The sequence below is a fragment of the Gopherus flavomarginatus genome, chromosome 6 (assembly GCF_025201925.1).
Source record: "Gopherus flavomarginatus isolate rGopFla2 chromosome 6, rGopFla2.mat.asm, whole genome shotgun sequence".
In the NCBI taxonomy this organism is placed as follows: domain Eukaryota; kingdom Metazoa; phylum Chordata; order Testudines; family Testudinidae; genus Gopherus; species Gopherus flavomarginatus.
The window spans coordinates 62,107,997-62,129,457 of NC_066622.1; the positions used below are offsets into that span (position 1 = coordinate 62,107,997).

General features: G+C 50.4%; 1 non-coding gene across 1 annotated transcript; it reads left to right on the top strand.

Annotated features, from left to right (window-relative positions):
• The first annotated feature begins 15,320 nt into the window (after window positions 1–15,320).
• Window positions 15,321–15,404, top strand: TRNAS-AGA (transfer RNA serine (anticodon AGA)). The gene has a single exon. It is a non-coding gene; the product is annotated as a tRNA-Ser (tRNA).
• Window positions 15,405–21,461: the final 6,057 nt, after the last annotated feature.

Below are 21,461 nucleotides of genomic sequence, written 5' to 3' on the forward strand. Positions count from 1 at the left end.
TTCTTTCTCATTCTCTTTCTCTCAGCTCCATCTCTTTTTGTTTTATTTCTAATTCTTGTAGTTTCTTTTCCATGTCTCGCTTGTGGTCTGCATCTTTGATTTGTGCTTCTGCCTCCAGTTTTGCCCATTCCTGTTTCAGGGTGTCCTTGGTAGTCATGGTTTCTGCTTTCTTGTGTTGGGGCACCCTCTGGTGTTTACTGTCTGAAATGCTGCTTTTCTGTTGCCGTCTTCAGGTTGCTTAGCAACAGAGTCTTTCTTTTAACTCCTTCTACCTAGCTATTCCCGACAGAGTTAGAAAGAAAAAAACCCATTCATTTGCAAATGTGTTTTGCTGGTGTATGGTGACTCACAACTGGAGTCTCTTCGTTTAACAAAGATCCTTGTTAAACCCTAAAGCCTTTGCCTTCAGAGTACTCAGAAGGGAGAGACCAAAAAAAAAAAACCTTGCAGACCTTTGCTTTTAAAACAATCTCCTTTAGCCTGCTTTATACACAGCTAGCAGGGAAAGAGAAAGAAAAAAAATCCTGCTGGCTTTTGCTTCTAAACCCAAACCTCAGTCTGCCTGCAGATAGCTAGCAGGGAGAGAAATAAAAATCTCACTGGCTTTTGGATTCTATCTTATCTATCTATCTATCTATCTATCTATCTATCTATCTATCTATCTATCCCACATGCTGCACACCATATCATGGTATAATTCCCCACTCTGAACCTTAGCGTCCAAAAGATGAGGTACCAGCATGAATTCCTCTAAGCTCAGTTCCCAGCTTAGTACTTGTAGCACTGCCACCAACCAGGAATTCCAGTGCCTGGTACGCTCTGGTCCCCCCGAAACCTTGCCCGGGGACCCCCAAGACCCAGACCCTCTGGATCTTAACACAAGGAAAGTAAACACTTTCCCTCACTGTTGCCTCTCCCAGACTTCCCCTCCCTGGGTTACCGTGGAAGTTCACTGTGATTCAAACTCCTTGAATCTTAAAACAGGGAGGAAAATTCACCTTCCCCCTCCTTCTCTCTCCCTCTCCCAGACTCTCCCTGAGAAAGTAATCCTAACACAGAGAGAAAATTAACCTTTCTCTCCCCCTTCCCTCCTTTTCCCAACCAATTCCCTGATGGATCCAGACCCCATCCCCTGGGGTCTCACCAGAATAAAAAAACAATCAGGTTCTTAAACAAGAAAAGCTTTTAATTAAAGAAAGAAAAAAACAGTAAAAATTATCTTTGTAAATTTAAGATGGAATATGTTACAGGGTCTTTCAGCTATAGACACTGGGAATACCCTCCCAGCCTAAGTATACAAGTACAAATTAAAATCCTTTCAGCAAAATACAAATTTGAACTCCTTCCAGCCAAATACACATTTGCAAATAAAGAAAATAAACATAAGCCTAATTTGCCTTATCTACCTAGTACTCACTGTTCTGGACATATAAGAGACTGTATCGGAGAGATTGGAGAGAAACCTGCTTGCACATCTGGTCACTCTCAGAACCCAGAGAGAACAAGAACCAAAAACTAACAGCACACACAAAACTTCCCTCCCTCAAGATTTGAAAGTATCCTGTCCCCTGATTGGTCCTCTGGTCAGATGACAGCCAGGCTCACTGATCTTGTTAACCCTTTACAGGCAAAAGTGATATGAAGTACTTCTGTTCCATTAACTCTTAACTATCCGTTTATGACAGGGGACCATACACACTAATATAGCAGTAACCAGTGCCGCAGAGCACAAAGTCTAGCAGTAATGCCCTCCCTCGTCAGAGCTCCAGCTCTTTCTGTACTCACACCGCGAATGTGAAGAACAGGACTCCAACCCCATCGTTCTTCGCTGGCCAGGAGGCACTTCCTCCAATCACCCTCTGCCTATTGAGCTACCCTAGAGTTGTTAATGTGCATTTCCTGAACACCCACTATGTCCAAATCCAGCTGCTCCAAGGCACTGAACATCAAGCACCCTCCTCCTGGGACCCTAAATCCCTGCCACCTTCCACATGGCCATTTTCACAGATACTCCTTCCCTGGTACTGCCATTGCTCAGCTGCGCCGAGGAGTTTTCATCCCCAATCCCTGCCTAGCAGCCCTCTGGCACCATTTCTGAGGGTCACCCTGCCTCACTCTCTTCCTGCCATGTTGGGAAAGACAGCTCTCATCGTTAAAGGTCAGAAGCCCATTCTATGTTTTTCTACTGCAGAGCCCAAGATCAGGGACTCACCTTCAAGGCTACCCAGAGGGGGGGCAAGTGGGGCAATTTGCTCAAGGGCCTGCAGGGACCCCATGAAAATATAGTACTCTATAGTATTGCAACTTTTTTTTATGAAAGGGGCCCCTGAAATTGCTTTGCCACAGGACCCCTGAATCCTCTAGGGCAGCCATGCTTGCCTTGGGTGCAGGCACTGCTGTGCTCCCAGAAAACAAGCTGCTTCTGCACATAGAGGGATGAAAGGACCTACCAAAACCCAGAACTCAACCAGGTACCTTTAGATTTTCAGTCTAATGCTCACCCAACTGAGCTACTTTGGCAGTTCTGTAGCAGTATTTTGGTCTGTTGCTTCTCTGTCTGGGATGTTTTTGTAGCAGTTGCACACAAAAAGGACGTCATTGGGAGCGGCCCATGAAGACAAGGCTCACTTTGGCCTGCTTTGCTCGCTTCCTCACCCTCTTCCTGCCTGAGTTCCCGGGTTGACCTGGTGGTGGAAAGGGACTGGGGGCCAGTGGAGCGGGGAGGAAGTTGAGTTGGACCCTGAGCTAGACTAGACCCTGGCACCGAGAGTCTGGCCACCACTTGCCTCCCTACCCTGTTGTCCTGGCTTCCCCCACTGGGTGTCATTTCAAGAGGGAAGTGGAGCTTCTGCCTCCCCTCCCCGATTTTCACACCACAGAGGAGTGTGACCAGGAAAACGAACAGCTGCTCCACACCCCCACTGGAGGAACCTGATGCCCTTAGCTGTGGTGAGTAAGAAGTGGTTGTTGGCTGACAGGACCTGTCTCCGGGGAGCTGAAACAGCAGCTGCCACCTCCCCCTCGGCTTCAGGCTGTGGGAAATTCTTGTTGCCTGGCTGCATGGGCGGACGCTGCTCTGTGCTCTGGGGAGCGTCTGTATTGCTCTGTCAATCCCCCATCTTCATTGAGCCAGTCTGGTAAGGTCCCAAGTGCCCCCTCCTGCCTGGCAGCTGAGAGTCTGTGCAGACATCAATCCCCCTGCCAGCCCCACAGACAGCAGCAGCGCCAGCCCCCCCAGCACCACAGGGGCACTCAATGCACTTTCTGTGGGGAAATGGCTCCTTGGCATCCAGCTGCTAGAGTGAGAGTCAGCAGAGAGCAGTGTCTGGCTGACCTTGGGGGAGAGAAGAGACCTGATGAGTGCGGATCTCCCTCTGTCTCCCCCGCAATGCTTCAGGGCCAGCTTGGAACAAATCCCCCCCTTTTCTCCACAGGCCCTGCCCCTACTCCACCTCTTCCCCCAAGCCACCATCCCTGTCCCTTCTCTTCCCACCTTGCACCTTCCTGTCCCATTCCTCTCCCTCCCCCACCTCTTCCCCCTCGCCCCTCCAGCACCTCACTGAAAAGCTGAGGACCTTTTGTTTCTGTAGCCCTGTAGCTCCCATGGAATCGCTGACTTGGCTCCTTTCGCACTCTAGAGAGAGGAGCAGAACCAGGGCTATGGCTGATCCATGGGGCACCAGGTGCGTGGCAGAGGCATCAGGTGCTGAGAGTTTGCCTGACACCTCAGGGACACAGTGTGAGGTGGTGTCCCAGGGATCTCTATGAAAGGAGCAGAACAGGATTTCCTTGGGTTGGGGAGAGAATTGAGAGTGTCTCAGGGGGGTGTAGAGAGGTATTGCCCGGGTGATAGACTGGCTAAAACACAGGCCTCGCTGTGAGCAGGATATTAACCTGCACAGGGGAACCCTATTAGATTTCAACTCCAACGCCTTAACCCCTCAGCTATCAGACCTGTGAGCACAAAAATGCCCCAATGCCAGAGAAATTGGTAAAGAATCCAAATGCCCAGGCTTGAAGTCATCTGAACTACAGAATTCCCACCGCAAACCTGGCTCCCAAAACACAGGGGGGATTTGGGGTTTGTTCTCTTTACTTAGCCATGTGCAGTCACACGGAGAACGTGTTTAAAAGTCTCCCCTCCCACAGAGCAGGAATGGGAAATGATTCTCAACTTGAAGCTTGATATGAATGAGGATGCCTAGGCCACAGGGCAGGGACTGGCCTTTGCTATAGAAACCAGCGACACATGGAACCAGGCTAAGGAAAATGTTTCCTGGAGTCAATAACTGGATTAGCAGCAGAATTGTGCAGAGAAATGTCTCACACGAGGAGTCAGCGCATTTGCGGTTTGGTAGCAGAAGTCACAGCTACAGCAGGAGAGGTCTAGCTTTGGTTTCTGGCCAACAGAGGGATGATTTTTATTGTCTCCAAATTTCAGTAGACAAATTCAGACCCAAACTGTGTGTGGTGGGGGTTTCTCTGGTTTGGTTTGCTTTTCTCATTTGCAATGTCCTTGATCATTTTTCTCGGAAAACTGTTTGGACAAGGCCAAGGAAGAGTCAGAACAATTACAAATCTCCATGGGAGTGAGGGGGTCTCTCAGCACCAGGGGAGGGGTGGAGATTTTCATGGAGGGGAGTTGAGGAGATAAATGAGAGGCTTTTGCTCCAGCAGAGGGAACAGCTTGGCAGTTTCATTTTTACCAAGTGAAACCCCCACCCGTTGCTCCGCTGCTGGTGTTGCTCCACCTCAATCCCCACTATCACCCCCAACATGTGACCTACAGCTTCCCACTGACAAAGCCCTTATATATCAGAGACAAAATCCCCTCTTCTGCCCCTTCTCCCAGCTGAGCCCTCCCCCCACAGAGCCCAGGACAACCCCGACCTAGCCATGCCGGGGGGTTGGGCTTAATCTTCAAGGCCGAGCGCAAAACCTTCAGCCAGGGACATTTCGCTCCCTTCCCACCTCGGCCCAAGCAGCAAGGAAGAAATGGAAGAGACACACCGGCTCAAGGACGCCTCCCTCCCACTTCTCTATAGCCTTCTCTGACATTATTAATATAAACTGGGACTGTAGAGATCATTGCTGCCACCACTGTTATATATGTGCAGCAAATATTGTGCACAGGTTGTCATGTGAGGTATCTATGACAAGGTTATGATTTGCTGGTTATAATTATACTAGCTGTATGTGTGTACCATTTTTGTATTTGAAGTTATGCATATGGGCTATGTACTTGTATCTCAAATGTATTTGATTCCAGGTAGCCTCAGTGATGCATTTGGTCAGCTTCTTGGGAAAGGACTATTCTCAGGAAGTGCCCAATCAAGAAACGCTTCACTGACACTGGACTTTGGGAGATGCCAATCCACATCTGCGCTTTCCTGGGAACATTCAAACTAACATGTAAACAACGGTGCTGGCCTGCAAACTGAGTCATGCATGGACATGTGATTTGCCCATGTGACTCCAGACTCCATCTTGCTGCTGTGATTTTCACAGTAAGAATGGAAGACAGTCCCCATCACTGCACAAGAAGAGCAATGGAAACATTCAATACTGAAATGTGATTTGTGACTGGGAGAGCTGTGAGAGCTGAAAAAATCCAACGCGATTGTTCTCATCAGACGTGAGAGATCATCTGAACTAGTCAAAGCAGTGTCCAGATCTCAGCAGTCCTCTGCTTCTGAGCACCTCTCCCCCTTGTATCTAGCTTGTTCTGTAGCCCTTCCCCAGCTCGGTCAGAGACTTACCTGAGCTCTCAGCTTTGTGTTCCGCCTGGCTCAGGCCAGGTCTACGCTGACATAACTACAGGGCTCAGGGCTGTGAAAAACCCACCCCCCGATGTAGCTGTGCCACTCTCCTCCCTGCTATAGACGCGGCGGTATCGACAGAAGATGCTTCCATCAGCCTGGCTGCTGTCACTTTGGGGGTGGGGTTCCTGCCGTGACATTAAAACCCCTTCTGTGGCTGTCGGCTGGGTCTCTACTGTGCCGCTGTGGTCCCGTAGCACAGACCTGTCCTTCATCACTGCTAGTCATGTCGCTGGAACCTGCTTTGGCAATAAAACTCCTCCTCTCCCTTCTTCCCCCTCTTTTCCTCTTCTCTTCCCAGATTACACCGATGAGCCTGAGCTCAGAGAACCTGGCCCTGGACTCCCTGGGCCACTTGGTTATGTCACAAATGTGATGCAGATACTTGAGTCAAGTGGGAAGTGAAAATGAAGAACTCAGCTGCCTGGCCCTCTGCTTAGCCTCTCCAAGGCCTGGGGTCCTGCCGTGCCTGCAGAGCAACAGGAGCGGCTCTCTCAAGACGGTGTCACTGTCCATCCCATCAGTGGTGAAGGGGTCTCCGTGTCGGGGGTGGCGACATGGAGGGAATGTGGTGGCAAGATGAGTAGGGGGGAGAGGGAAGCCGAATGAAAGCAGGGATCACTGTGCGCTTCTGTAGCAGGTTTCACCCAAGGGGAAAGTGACACTGCAAAGGTGGAAAACCTGAGACGCAGAGAGCAACAGGGACTTGTCTGGGATCCTGGCTCCCTGGCCTCTCTTCTGGCCACTAGATAACACTACCTATGCTCGGCTCTGTAGGGTTAGGTGGGGATACAGCTTTAAAAGGTATGGGCCATATCCTCAGCTGGTGTAAATCGGTATAGCTCCACTGACATCAATGACACAAGTTTCGAGCAGCTGAGGATCTGCAGAGTTTGATTGAAAACTGGGAGAATGAGTTAAGAAGCTTGCTCATACAAGCACCATCATTCCCTTCTCACGGGAGGCTGAAACAGCCCTGTGGCAAGGGATGGAATTAGCCCCGAGAAGGGAATCCTTTTGGCCCTCTTCTGCCTGGAAGGGTCATGGAGGGGCAGGACTGAGGTGCTTTGGCAGAGCTTTGAGAATAAGTGCTGAGCTGAGTAAGCAGCGAGTGTGAACGTGACTGACAGTCCTGGGACAGAGAGGAAGGCAGCCAGGAAAAATGGAGAAATTCAGCCACTGTCCCTGGGTAGGTTTGAACCACAATCCTCTCAATGAATAGCTGACTCCACTGACCCATTGCACCACAGAGACACATATGCATGCTAACCAAGGCTGCTGCCTAGAAGCCTGCACATCTGCCTGCTAGCACTAGTGCTCACAAAGCACTAATGTGGATGCTGGAGGTTGGGTGCTGGCTGCTGCAGGTACAAAGCCAGCAGAGTGGTGCAGTGGAAGCATGCTAGGTCCATAATCCCGCAGTTAATGGGTCAAAGCCATCTTCTGCTGTGCATGGGCTTGCTCCTTTTCCCTCTGGCCTTCAAGCAAGGCTGTGACCAGTAGAGCACCAAGAGCCTAGACAGTGAGGCAAGAGGTGGCTGAAGTGTCAGCCTGCCAGGGAGCTCTCTGGCTGCCTGGGTGTGGTGAGGGCCTCCTGTCCCGGCCTCAGGCCGCAGTGCTTCTTGGTCCTCTTTTCCCACCCACACCGGCAGGCAGCTGCTGCAGGAGAACACGAGGGAGGCTCTCGGGACGCCAGGCAGTGCTGTGTGTGTGTGTGGCTGTCAGGAGAAAGAGCTGAGGCTCCTGACTCGACCTGTCATTGACTCACGTGGCTCTGCGCACCGTCAGCCGGGGCAGGCCAGACTGCGGACGTGACTCAGGCTTGGGCAGCATGGCCGCGCTTTCCTGACGAGGCATGAGGCAGGCCAAGGGCTTTGCACAGCCTACAGGGAAGTGGTAGGGAGGTGTCTTCGGGCCAGCGTGTCTCGTCCGTTTCTCACTTGCCACTTAGACAGAAGTGGGAAAGAAGCGAAACGTACACAACTAAAGATTCTGGACTTGGATTAAGCCCGAGTCCCTGACATGGCTGCTCAGAGATGGGCTTTTGTGGTGCAGTCCCCGCACTCTTCCAGCCAGCAGGTGAACCCACTGTGTCCAAGAGGGAGCCTTTGAGGTGGCAAAAGGGGGACATCATAGTTCTCAGCAGACTTTGAGGACCCCACAGGGAGGCTTCAGTGGCATCCTTGGGGGAGTATAAACTCCCCCTCCTGTGCCCATAACACAGAGCTCGATTAATCAAAACCCTCTTCTGCCAGCACCAGGCCTCCTTCTTCTTACACTGGGCCTGCAAGCGAGGGGGCAGCTGGCACAGCACCAAGAGTCTAACCTGTGAGGCAGGAGGCAGCTGATGCCCACAGCCTGCTGGGGAGCTCCCAGAAATTATTAATGGACAGAGACTCAATGCCCTTAGTAACAAGGGTTTGGGTTTCATTGAGTCACTATATCAGCCCTGAGTGTCAGGTCGCTGTACAGCTTTGATCTCAACCACCAACCAGCAGCCCACAGCCTCCCCCTGGTCTGCCCCACCTGGATACTCCTTACAGGTTGACCTTACCCGCCTTCCAGCCCCAGATTTGCCCCCTAATCATCCTACTGCCACTCAGAACCACAGATGTGGAGGTGCTGAAGGAGGGAGGGGTGACTCTAGGATGGGGATCTTCTCTAAAGATGGCTGGCAGAAAGGTGATTCTCAGCTCTGTCAGCAACCTACCCAGTTGCCTCGCTGCCAGCAGATGCAGACATTTCTGTAAGGTGATTAAATGGGGTATTTGGCTTCTGAGTGAATGTGAGCAATGTGCACTTCAGAGAGGGAATATCCATCCCTTTTTCACTTGGCCTTCAGGGCCCCAGTGGCCTAGTGGATAAGGCAATAGCTTTCTAAGTCAGAGATTGTGGGTTTGAGTCCCATCTGGGGTGAACAATTACCTTCTTCCTCTACATTGCATGGAAATCTTGGTCTTATTTTCACCAAGGAAGCTGGGAGATGTTTGAACACAAAGTACTGCAGCTTGGGAACAATCCCCCAGAAATGGCATCTTCCACTCCACAAATGTTTTCTAATCCCAGCAGTAGCAAACAGTTCATACCAGTGTTTGTCTGAGAATAGAGGGAAGGGGAGTGCTTACTCCAAAACATCCATGAGCGAAACAGACAGGAAGAGCAAGGCCATCCTGAAAGAGACTGGATCTGCCGGGAGACAAAGCAGAACCTGAGAATGAGCAATGGCGTGAAAAGAAGAGGTTCAAATGTGTGTTAGATGTTAGTTAGTGTTAGAGGGCTTATCCCTTCACCCTCCCATTCCCTGGTTCTTCTTGTATGAACAGAGAGCAGCAATAACCAAAGTCCAAAGGTGCAAACAATTAGATGTTTATTGGGTTGAACTTCCAGCAAGCAATGACTCCAATTTCCTTCCTCAGTGTCCCCTTCCCAGCTCTGATGCCACAGAGCCTTGCCTGTGCCCCTGTTCCCATTCCCCGCCCTTAGTAAAACATGATGTCAATTCCCCCCCTTACTTCCTGACTGACTGCAGACTATATAGTAAAACTTGAGTTCTGCTTAGCTATACCCTAACCAATCATTTTACTGAAATTTAACTAACCAATCCTAACATATTGTAACATGATTATCTAATCAATTATACACACCACCTAATTGGTTTACATCCAACAAAATTAATTCTACAGCAGACAGAAACAATCTCAGACCCAGACAGCAATTATATAGACAAACAATAGAGAAGTGGGGACTACAGTGATAGAACAACACAGAAATGAGGATGTCACATCCTTGCTATTGATAGGTGAATTCTTGCCAGACAGGATGCTACCAAACTTAGTTTTCTTTAAGCATCTTTACCTGGTGGTGCTGGGCATTATCAGGACAAGACTGTATTCCCAACAGCCCAATAGCACCTTACTTCAGTGTGACTGGTGAGGACGTGACCATTCACTTCCCAGCCTATGGCTGCCCCTGTGGTATAGCCAAAGAGCAGGGCCTCAGACTGTCCCAGTAAGAGAAGCCCTTACACCAGCAAACAGTGATTGTGACTTTCTTTCCTACTTCTGTGACTAGCTGTATGAGAATAATCTACCTGCATTGTTAAAGTATAGGCCTTTCCAGACAGGTGTGAAAATCCACATCCTAACAGCTGCCCCGGGCTCCGCTTTGCCAGCTGCCTGCCATCTCCCCACTGTTCACGCTGGCAAACAAAAGAGTGCTCCAAGCCAGCCTTGTGTGCCCTGCCTCCTCCTGCCAGCGCTCGCCCTCTGCATCATGGGGAGCTGGGGCCATTGCGGGGTTTGCTGCTTTGTGTTCATGGAAGTAGCCTGTCACATCCCTGGACATGGGTCTGTTTGGTGTCCCAGCGGCTCATTGTCCCGCTGGGAGCTCTGGGTGCAAGGACTGTGGACAGCATGAGGCTTCTTCTGTATATCTCTGGAGTAGCCTCTAGCCACCCTCCCCTCTGCCTGCACACAGCCCCTGGGTACTCCCTGCCTGCACCCTGAGCTCCATCCTGCCTGCACACAGTCCCTGGGTACTCCTTGCCTGCACTCTGAGTTGGCTGAAAATTGAAGGTGAGATCAGGTTGAATCTTTCTAACATATGTCCTCAGCTGGAAAAAAGGTGCCAGGAGAAACAGGCACACCTATGTCATTAGGAACACTACTGGTCTGTAAGTTATTTTATATTTTTATAAACACCTCTAGAAACACACCACTTGGTGTCAATCCCCTGTTTACAATTCTATTTGGAAATCCATCACTTAACCACTTTTAACTTGTACCATGTTCAGTTTGTATTGCTCTAGTTTTATCACCAAATTTTGTGCGCTACCACGTCAAACATCTTACAAAAATCTAAGTCTTACATCAACACTAATCCCTTTATCAGCCACACTGGACAGGATCTATTTTCCATGAATAATTTTTGATTATTCTAATTGTATTTTCCATGGTGACTGGCATTAATTATATTACCCTCCTTTAATTTTTTATTAATGGAGTTCCTTACTCATTCCACTATCTTACCAGAGATTGATGTGAGACTGATCAGCCTATAATTACCTTGAACCTTCTATTTACTCTTTTCAAATACTGGTTGTGACAAAGTTCCTCCTCTACCTTGGTGGGTCCTGCATTTCTTGGCAGATTTGCTGACCTCAGTGATCTTCACCACAGTCTGGGTCAACTCCTCCTGTGTCTGATCAGGAGTTGGGAGGTTTGGGGGGAATCCAGGCCCGCCCTCTACTCCGGGTTCCAGACCAGGGCCCTGTGGATTGCAGCTGTCTATAGTACCTCCTGTAACAACTGCATGACAGCTACAACTCCCTGGGCTACTTCCCCATGGCTCCTCCAAACACCTTCTTTATCCTCACCACGGGATCTTCCTCCTGATGTCTGATAATGCTTGTACTCCTTAGTCCTCCAGCAGCACATCTTCTTACTTTCAGCTCCTTGTGCTGCTTGCTCCCTGCTCCTCACACGCACTTCCTCTCCTCTGGCTCCTCCCTGACTGGAGTGAGCTCCTTTTTAAACCCAGGTGCCCTGATTAGCCTGCCTTGATTGGCTGCAGGTGTTCCAACTAAAGTAGCTATCTCCACTGCCTTCTAGAAAGATCTTAATTGGCCCCAAGTGCCTTGATTAACCTGGAGCAACTGCAATTTGGTTACCAGGGTCCTAGGGATTTGTTTAGCCTGGGGCTAACATATCTGTTTCTCAGTACTTTACTGTAGCCATCTGGCCTTGCCTCATCACATGGCACAATGTTAGTTTTCTTCCAGTCTTCTGGAACTTCCTCAGTGTTCCAAGGCTTTTTGTGAATCAACATTTACAGTCCAGTGAGCTTCTCTGCCAGCTCTTTTCAAACTCCTGGATTCAAGTGATCTGGACCTGCTGATTTTACAGTCTATAATGTTAGTTGCTGCTGTTTCACACCCTCCAGAGATACTAGTGGAATGTAAAGAGCAGCATCATATGATACGACTTCACCATCTGGCTTTTCCCCAAATACAGGCACGAAATCGACTGGAGGGGTTGTTAGATCCAGGCTTAAATCTCTCCCCGGAAGGCTTTTATTCTAGGCATCAGATCACTGTTGTGGCTCAGCTCTGCTCCCTTTCCAATTTCTGTGGACATCAGAACTGGACACAGGATTCCAGTTTGTGTCTCACCAATGCCATATACAACAGTACGATTTAGTCCTCCCTCCTACTCACTGCTCCCCTGTTTGTACATCCAAGGTTGGCATTAGCCTGTGTTGCCACACCCGGCATTGGGAGTTCATGTTCCGTTATTTCTTCACTAGGACCCTACATCCTTTTCTGTCACTAGTGTCCGGGATACAGATTCCTTGCAGCATTCATACATCAGGGAAATCTTGCACTATCTCCAATACCTCTGGGTGAGACCTGAGGACTTTCTAATGGTGGCCCTGCTAGGTAGCTACACAAGAGAAAGGGAGGCAGAGACAGTCAGGCAGAGGATCATTCTCAGCAATCTCCTGAAACTTCTGCCCCCTCCGTTAAATCCCCTAGTAACCCGGCTCGCCAGAGCATTCCCAGAACAGACATCAGCAGAGAACTCCCGCGTCCTCTTTGTGCCTGTATTTGTGCCGGCGCTGGTCCCAGCCCCCGGAAGGACACTCCCAGAGATTGGATTCATTCCCAGAGCAGTTCACATCCTCCATCCAGATCTGCCCCGATCCTTGCCCATAATGAGCAGAGACAGTTGCATTGCTGGCACATCCACATCCCAGTTGTTTGCAAATGATGTTGGAGTCTGGCAGGTCCCTGAAGTCATCACAGACTGTCCCCCAGCTGCCACTGTAATAAATCTCCACTCTCCCAGCACAGTGACCTGCCCCATTCACCAGTCTGATCCGCCTGCTTCCTGCAGGGATAGAGCCCAGCTCTTAATGTGTATTTTCCTACTGAACAGAGAATGTTTGTGAGATTTGGAAATGAATCACCTGAACAAACCATACCAACATCCTCAGAAATTCCTGCCTGGGCTGTCTCAGCCGTGGAGTTGTCTCAGCGAGTCAGAGGAGTCTCATTTCCTGCACCCTAGGCCCTTCTCATCGACTCCACACTGGAGCTGCTAACCATGCTGCCATCTCGCATATCCCACTGCTCATACAGCCCTCTGCCTCATGCCCCACTGAGGAAAATCTCAGCTCTCCCATCCCACCGGCTCTCTGCACTCAACAGAGTGAGTGATTCAGAGTGACCTGGGCTCAGGACAGATGGGAAATACACTGACTAACACTCTCTCATCTACCCTAAAAATAACACAGAGGGGGCATGACATTATGGGCTGTTTCTCAATAAGAAGGTCTAAGCCAGGGATCAGAGTGTGTCGCAGTGTTGAAGAGAAGAGCCTCTATCAGAGACACTTTATAAGTGGAAGGTGCTCTAAGGATTGTGAAACTCTTAGCTTGACAGAAGGGCTTGGTTTGGAATAGACCATGGTTATTCACCAGCCACTTTGCTCCAGTCCATGGCACAAAGCACCATAAACCCAGCAGAATCTGGCCAAGAGACTATGCACCTCAAATTGGCATCTGCTACACACACCCCCTTCCCAGTCACCACTATTCAGGATGTAGCTGAGTGAGAAGGTGGCATGACTGAAGCATTTAGCAGGCAATTGAAAACTAGTATAGAGTCCAGTAGCCCTGAGGACACTGCTTAATTCTGAGCACTGGTCTGCCGCTACTCAGCAGTGAGACTGAGGAGACATAACTGGCACCTTAAAGCACATTTACCCTTCCTTCCTTCACAAGCTGCACTAAACACAGTTTCACAGCCCCGGGCACAGCACTGGGGGCGGGGGGGCAAAAACCCAAAGTTGCTCCTTTGCCTCCTGGTTCTGCCGCTCCCTCAGCCCCCTCCGCTGAAGAGACACCACGAGAAAAAAATATCCCCCCCTTTTCCTTCCTTCTCCACCTCCTCCGCCGGCACCAGCTGGGCTTCAGAGCCACCTTCCCCACTGCACGGCCACCTCGCTCTGCATGGGGTGCTGGGGGCCAATGGGGTGGCTGATCCTCAGCCCCCCTCGCTGCACTGGGGGGGGACTGTGCTGCCATCCCTTCCCTTCCTGGCAGAGCCCACCCCGGCTCAGGGAGCTGGGCAGCTGACACTGCCTGCAGCCCCAGAGTAAGCGAACAGGGTTGGGGATGCAGGAGGGCGGTGCAGAGCCCAGAGCCAGCCTGTGGCCACACACAAAACCCAGCTCCGGACTTCGAGTCCAGAGCCCAGTGCTGGGTGCATGGAAGGGCACCACTTCTGGAAAATGTGCTCAGGGGGGAGTGGCCGCTACCCCTGCTCCCCATTAGCTATGCTACTGTGCCAGCTAGTAAAACACCTTAAAGAGGAGGCATCCCTCTCCTTCTCAATGATCTCCCTCTTTCAATTCAGTGACAGCCTGAATTGTTCCTTATCCCGGCAGAGATGGACGATTCAAAGCAGCAACATCAACCCCCTGTGTAGCTCACAGGAGTGAACATAAACACTCCCTGGTATCTGAGATGTTTAGTTTTACCCTTGGTCAAAGGCCAAAGGGAAAGGAGTTGGTGCCAGATATAAAAAGTGAAACACGACACATCATAGTTATGTCCCTAGTGATTGCAATTTTTTTTTATATACTTCTTATCATCAGTGCATTGTTTTCTCTGGATTCTAGACCTTGACCAAGAAATTTGTATCTTGATAAAATAATTGCCTGCCCCTGGTGAAGGCAATGGACTTGACACCCACTGCGGTGTCCCTACACAGGTATAAGTACTAACAACACGGCTGCATTTTAGCCATAGTTTTTAATCAGGGCAATAAATTGAAACAAACCCCTGTTAAATCATTTCCCAGCCTGAGTCCTTCACCCACATTGCTTAGGGCATTGGGCCACCATGTGGACGTTTCATTTCCCACCTCAATTTCACACGGAGACACAATTTCCTTTGCACAGATCTATGAACAGCAAAACCTCCCTGTGTCTCTCATCTGAGAGAGGGCATTCGATTCCAGAGAACCCTTCTCTCCTGCAATGGCGATGGGCAAACAGACGGGATGTGGCACCTGCATCCCTGACAGGGAGATATTGGCTCGGCTCTTTCTTTCTGCTGCTGTTGTTAGTCCAGGAAACACCAAGGGTGGAATGCAAGGCTGAGTTCATGCACTAATCCCCTGAAATATTTCAGTGCCCCAGAGAAATCCTGCCCCCTGCTATTGGAACGATGTGCTGGAGATTTGACTAGGAAAGAGACTGTCTGAATTGTCAGAGTGGGGAATAAACAACAATCTACAGCAATGTCATTAACACAAACACAATCTCATCCTGCTCCAGCCGGAAGGGAAATGGGCAGGAATTCTCGCTGTTCAGCCAAGGACACATTTACACTGATGTGCAGCCATGAGTGTGCTGGGAAAGCTAGTCTGAGCAAACAATTGGAAGTGATAATTCAGTGAGAACAGAATCATCGTGTAGTGAAACAAATGTATGTTAAGTAGTTGTGGCAGAGTGGTTAAGGCAATGGACTAGAAATCCATTGGGGTCCCCCTGCGCAGGTCCAAATCCTGCCAACTAAGCAAGCACTGTGCTGTTGTTGTTGTTGTTACTATTGTAGTCTTAGTGCCAGAGCATCCACAGTGTGAACTGGAGCCAGATCTAGTTTCACTCTGTCTACACTTAAAACACTGCAGTGGCACTGCTGTAGCACTCTGGAGCAGACAGTGACTGGAGGGGTTTTCTCATCCCTGTAATAGCTACATTGACAGAACAGTTCTTCCTTTTCTTTAGCACTATCTAATCAGGGCTTAGGTCACCTTAACTCTATGGCTTGTGGGGGGGGTCACACCCTGAGAGATGTTGCTTTGCCAGTTAAGTGCCCAGCGTACACCAGCCCTTAGATTCCTCTTGGTATTTCAAGGCAGGCACTGACCTGTGAGAGGAAAACATCAGATCACAAACACAGAGACTGAATTCCCCACATTTAATCTCGTTGCACTTTCCAGAAAGTCACAAAATTCAATTCATTCTTGCTAGGACAGAGAAAAAACAAGTGACACTAAGGTTTTGGCTTGATTAAATAAAATTAAGTGTTTAATTAATATAGTAAAACTCTGTACTGATTCCTCTAACTAACACCACAGCGTGAAATAGGAACAGAGACAAATCGTGTCAGTGACGACTAATTTTGCAAATGATCTTCCCATTATTAATTTCCACGCTGCCCCCATTGGAGGTCTGGGCATCTCCAGTGTCATTGCTCCGCATTCACCTTCCCCTAGATTTGTTCTCAGCCATTCGACTTACACTGCAGCGTGGGGCATGGGTCACTTGCTGGAGGATTCCCTACACCTTGAGATCTTTAAGCCATGATTTGAGGACTTCAATAACTCAGACATAGGTCAAGGGTTTGTTACAGGAGTGGGTGGGTGAGATTCTGTGGCCTGCATTGTGTAGGAGGTCAGACTAGATGATCATAATGGTCCCTTCTGACCTTTAGTCTATGAATCTATGGATTTATTCCCAAATTTGGAAAATTGTGCAGTTCAGAATGTGAATAGTGACCCATCTCCTTCCTGCACCTGTTCTACATTGCTCCTCAGCAGCTTCTCCCCCTGCACAGTCACCCCAGCACGGCAGTGCAGCCCCCAGGGTTCAGCAGGGGCCCCTGGAAAGGACAGTGGGTGCAGCTAACAGCCCAGTGTGCCTGGCAGTGAGGCAGCTGTAAAAAATCAACACTCCCACTCAGAAGTACAGAGACTGAATTCCCCAACTTTAAAATCATGAGCCCTGTAGAAAACCACACGTGTCAGTTGTATTTTCACAGGGAGATGCAAAAATCAAGTGACACTAATTTTTAAGTTGAGTAAATAAAGTTGAGGAGACAGTTATTAACGTCACAAATATACTAAAGATCCCTCAACATAACACCTGAAGGTGAAATATGAACAGAGACAAACCTTGTCAGCAAAGGCTCATTTCCCAAACGATCCTCAAAATGTTACTAATTCCCACCCCTCCTCCATAGCAGCTCTGTGCAGTGTCACTGTTCTGTAGGCAGCTTCCCATTAAATGCTGTTGTGGGACATTCCCAGACCTGGAAATGTACAAAAGACAGAATTTGAAGCGCAAACCTGGCTCCCCGCAGCAGGCAGGATTTGAGTGTTTTGTCCCTGTCACTTAGTCTTTTTCAATAGTACAGATGCCATGAGCAGGACTCTAGGCTCTGCTGGAGGGATCCTGGCACAGGGGCTGGTGGGGCAGAAAGGATTGTAAATTCTGACCTGCACTCTGGAGAGGAGGTAATAGTTGAAGGGGGCATTTTTGACTCCTCCCCTCCTCAGTGTCCCAGGGCTGGAATTGTACATTCCACAGGGGCAAATGAGGGGGTGACACCACTTGGTTAATGAAAACTGTAGATGAGGTTTAAACTCACAACCTCAGCATGGCTCCTTTCAGCACTGCCCTATAAGTACTGTGCACTAACCAATTGCGACACTAGAGCACCTGCTTTTTGTGATTCTCTGAGACCCCTAGTTGATAAGGGCAAGGAGTGACCCCAAAACATTCTCAGTGGAGCTGACAGCAGGTAGTGACATGTGTTGTACTCGGTGGGGTGGATTCTTCTTAAGGCTTCCAGGCACCATTTGACCCTTTTGTTCTTCCCTCTGTAATAACAGAGCCGATTAAGACTCAATGGAGAGTCTTGCTGCAGACCGACAGATCTGAAATCACTGATCACCAGGTCTGAGCATTAGTCCTGCTTTGGGACAGTGTCTCTCATACAAGAAACTGCCGAGTCTGCACTAGCAGTGAGGCTTCCTCACTAACACCCACCTCAGCCCCGCTCACCTGCCCCGTCCCTGGGCCCCTCATTTCCCCATCCTCCCGCCGGTGCCTCCCTCTGTCTGTGGGGCCCCTCCCCCCACCCATCCTACCTCCCCATCCCATGAGCCCGCCCCAACCCCCTCCTCCTCTCCCCATCCTTAGAGCCCTGCCCCTGACCTCCTCATCCCCCTGTCCTCACCGCCCCTCCCCCAACCTCCTCCTCCCCCGCCCTCAGCGCCCTGCCCCCAACATCCTCCTCCCCCCCTCGTCCTCAGCGCCCCTCCCCCGATTGCCTCTAACCCATTTCTCCATTGCTGGGCCCCACTTTACCATCCCCCCACTCCCCCAGTCCTTCCCTGGGTGTGAGGTTCCTCATCTCCAATCTCTGTTACCCCCCAACCTGCCAGGTTCCCCTTTTCAGCCACTGTGGGGCCTTGCAACCCGCCCCTGCCTGTCCTCGCTGGGGTCTCTAAATCCCCCAGTCCCACAGTGCACTCTGGTAACACCACCCTCCTCTCCCCCTAATCTTCCTAGTCTTTTCCTTTGGGTCCTCCTGGACACCCCAACCCACAGTGTGAAATATTTATGAGTGTTTTAAAATTTCAGTGCTCTGCATTTTTCTCCTGCCACTGTAACCTGGCAGCTCAGGGATGTGAGATTCTCCTCCATTGCATTTCTGCCCACAGAAACAGAAGAGAGATCACACTTCCGCACCTTTGTAAGTAAAAGCAACCTGGAAAAAAACCAACTGTCTCCAGAGTGTGTAGTTTGTGTTTCTTTTGTTGCAGTTGATGTGTGCACAGCATGCACGGTGTGTGTGTGTGTGTGTATGTGTGCAGTGTGTGCAGTGGACAGGGGCATGGTGTGTGTGTCTATGTGCAGTGTGTGGTGGAGAGTGGCACTGTGTGTGTGTGCGCAGTGGACAGTGGCATGGTGTGTGTGTCTATCTGCAGTGTGTGTGGTGGACAGTGGCACTGTGTGTGTGTGTGTGTGTGTGTGTGTGTGTGTGTGTGTGTGCAGGGCCAGTGCAAGGAAGTTTCGCGCCCTAAGCAAAACTTTCACCTTGTTCCCTCCACCCCCAGCCCTGCATCAGCTCCCCACCCTCTGCCCTCAGGCGCCCCCCCCCCCACGGCAGCTCCCCCGCTTGGGAGCTGTGCAGTACCACCCCACCCCAGCTCACCTCTGCTCCGCATCTTCCCCGAGCATGCCGCCCTTGCTCTAATTCTCCTCCCAGGCTTGCAGCGCCAAACAGCTGATTGGCACTGCAAGCCGGGGAGGCAGGAGAAGTTGAGCAGCGACTGTGTACTCGGGGAGGAACCGCTGTAAAAAAAAATTAGAGGCACTGGTTTTTGGCGCCCCCAAATCTTGGCGCCCTAGGCAACTGCCTAGTTTGCCTTAATGGGGCTGGCCATTGAGGAAGAAGCACGCTTGGTGGAGGCTCCAGGCCAGGAGCTGCTATAGCCCCTGACTGTGGGACCAGAGATCCCAGGTACCAGACTGGAGACTTGCTACCTACAGTCAATTGGTGGGAGTCAAAGTTCTATGGAGCTGCCAGTGCCAGGGAACCCAGAGACCCTGACGATAGATGGACTACAGCTTCAGGAAACAAGGTAGGAAGTGGCCCCGGAAGACAGAGTGAGTGGTATCTCGTACATGTGTAAGGTCAACATGTTGCAGTAGGATCCTGGCTGGCTGGGTAACGAACACACTCAACTTGAGAGGGCCTTGGGCTGGGACCCAGTGGAGTCAAGTGGGCCCAGTTCCCCTTAATCCAGCCACTATCCCTGTTTTGAAGCAGCCCCCTGATCTGGCCATTAGGCCTTGCAGCCCTGAACCAAAGGGTGGCCGTATTAACTCATTCACGCAATCCTGAACCCAAGGACAGCCATGTTGACTGTGGACTTAGTGCGCCTAAATCTTGAGTTCAAGGACAGTCCGACCTTTCCAGTGATATCTCACATGGCCCATCTTGCATAAAACACATCTTAGCTGTGCCATATGCATATCATAACAATATTCTCTATGAAGATTATGGGGTGTAGGGTCACAGCTCCTCTGGCAGGGCAGTGGCTGGCAGGGACCAGGGGAAGCTAGAGAGAGCTCCTGGCTGGTTGCTGGGAGTTGCAGGCTTGAGACCCTGAGAAGAGAGCGAAAAACGTGCTGGGGCTGCAGGGAAGTGGCCCCGGGAATTGAAGCGGCACTGGTGGAGGAAGTTAAGGAGAGGAAGCAGAAGCTGTTAGCTACAGGATCCCTGGGCTGGGACCCAGAGTAGTGTGGGCCTGGATCCCAGCCACTCACCACTGGGGAAATGGCTGGATTGGGAGACACTTCACCGCATACCTGCCTAAGTCACCCTGGAAGGGAGGAGCACTGATCATGGCACGGCCGGATGGCCGAGTCATAAAGAGGATGCTGCAGTACTTGGACTGAGGCAAGTCTGCAAGCAGTGACAGCGATGTACAAGGCACCACCAGGAGAGGGAACACTGGCTGACCGAGCTAATCCCTGAGACAAAGAGCAGGAGGTGCCACCCTGGCATCACCCATTACAGGGCCTGAGTGCATGTCCTCCCCTTCCTGGGGGTCTGGCCAGGCTCTGCCAAGCGAGGTGCAGCTGCTCTGTGAGCCCATCCAGGGAGCTGATACCGCCCAGACATATGAGTGTCCTCAGGGCAACACAGTTGCAAAAGTGGGTAGGGGCAGGCTGCAGCACACATCACAGTTGCTGGCTCAGTCTTGTGCATGCTGGGGGTGGCCACCTCCCCATTGATGAGACCTGGTCCCACAGTCTTCCTAGAGCTCCAGTCTGCCCTGCTGCCATCCCTGTCTGTGTTGCTGTTGTCTGCTCTAGCAGCTGACTGGAAGGGGCGCATTGGCCCCAGGCCATGTAACCATGAGGTCTGGAAGGCTGAAAGCAGGAAGAATGGTGCCTTCCTAGCGCACACAATAGTCCATAATATAATTAAGAAAAACATTTCTCAATGAATTCTCAGTAAAAGATGAGAAACAGCCAGTGTCTGCATCATGCTAAGGGCATTGGGATTTTCTTTAAATTTGGCAGACCAACCTAACACACATTTGAACCTCTTCTTTTCACACTGTTGCTCATTCTCAGGGTCTGCTTTGTCTCCAGACAGATCCATTCTCTTTCAGAACGGCTTTGCTCTTCCTGTCTGTTTCACGCATGGACGTGTCAGAGTAAACACTCCCCTTCACTCTATTCTCAGACAAACACTAGTATTAACTGTTTGCTACTGAGGGGTTTAGAAACATTTATTGCGTGAAGGATGACATTTCTGGGGGAGTGTTCCCAAGATCCAGCACTTTGTGTTCAAACATCTCCCAGCTTCCTTGGTGAAGATAAGACCAAGGTTTTTTTGCAGTGTACAAGAATAAAGAAAGTTCCCACCTCAGGTAAGACTTGAACTGACACTATCAGGCTCAAGAGACCAATGCCTTATCCATTAGGCCACTGAAGTGCAGCTTCAAGGACAGAAATTCCCTCTTATAAATGCACATTCCTCACATTCACTTAGAAGCCAAATACCCCCTTTCTGCACCTTACAGAAATGTCTGTATCCCCTGGCAGCAAGGCAACTAGGCAGGTGACTGACAGGACTGAGCACCACCTTTCTGCCAGCCATCTTTAGAGAAGAACCCCACCCTAGAGTCACCCCTCCCTCCTTCAGCACCTCCACGTCTGTGGCTCTGAGTGGCAGTGGGATGATTAGGGGATGAATCCGGGGCTGGAAGGGGGGTACGGTCAGCCTGCAAGGAGTAACCAGATGGGGCAGACCCAAGGGAAGGCTGAG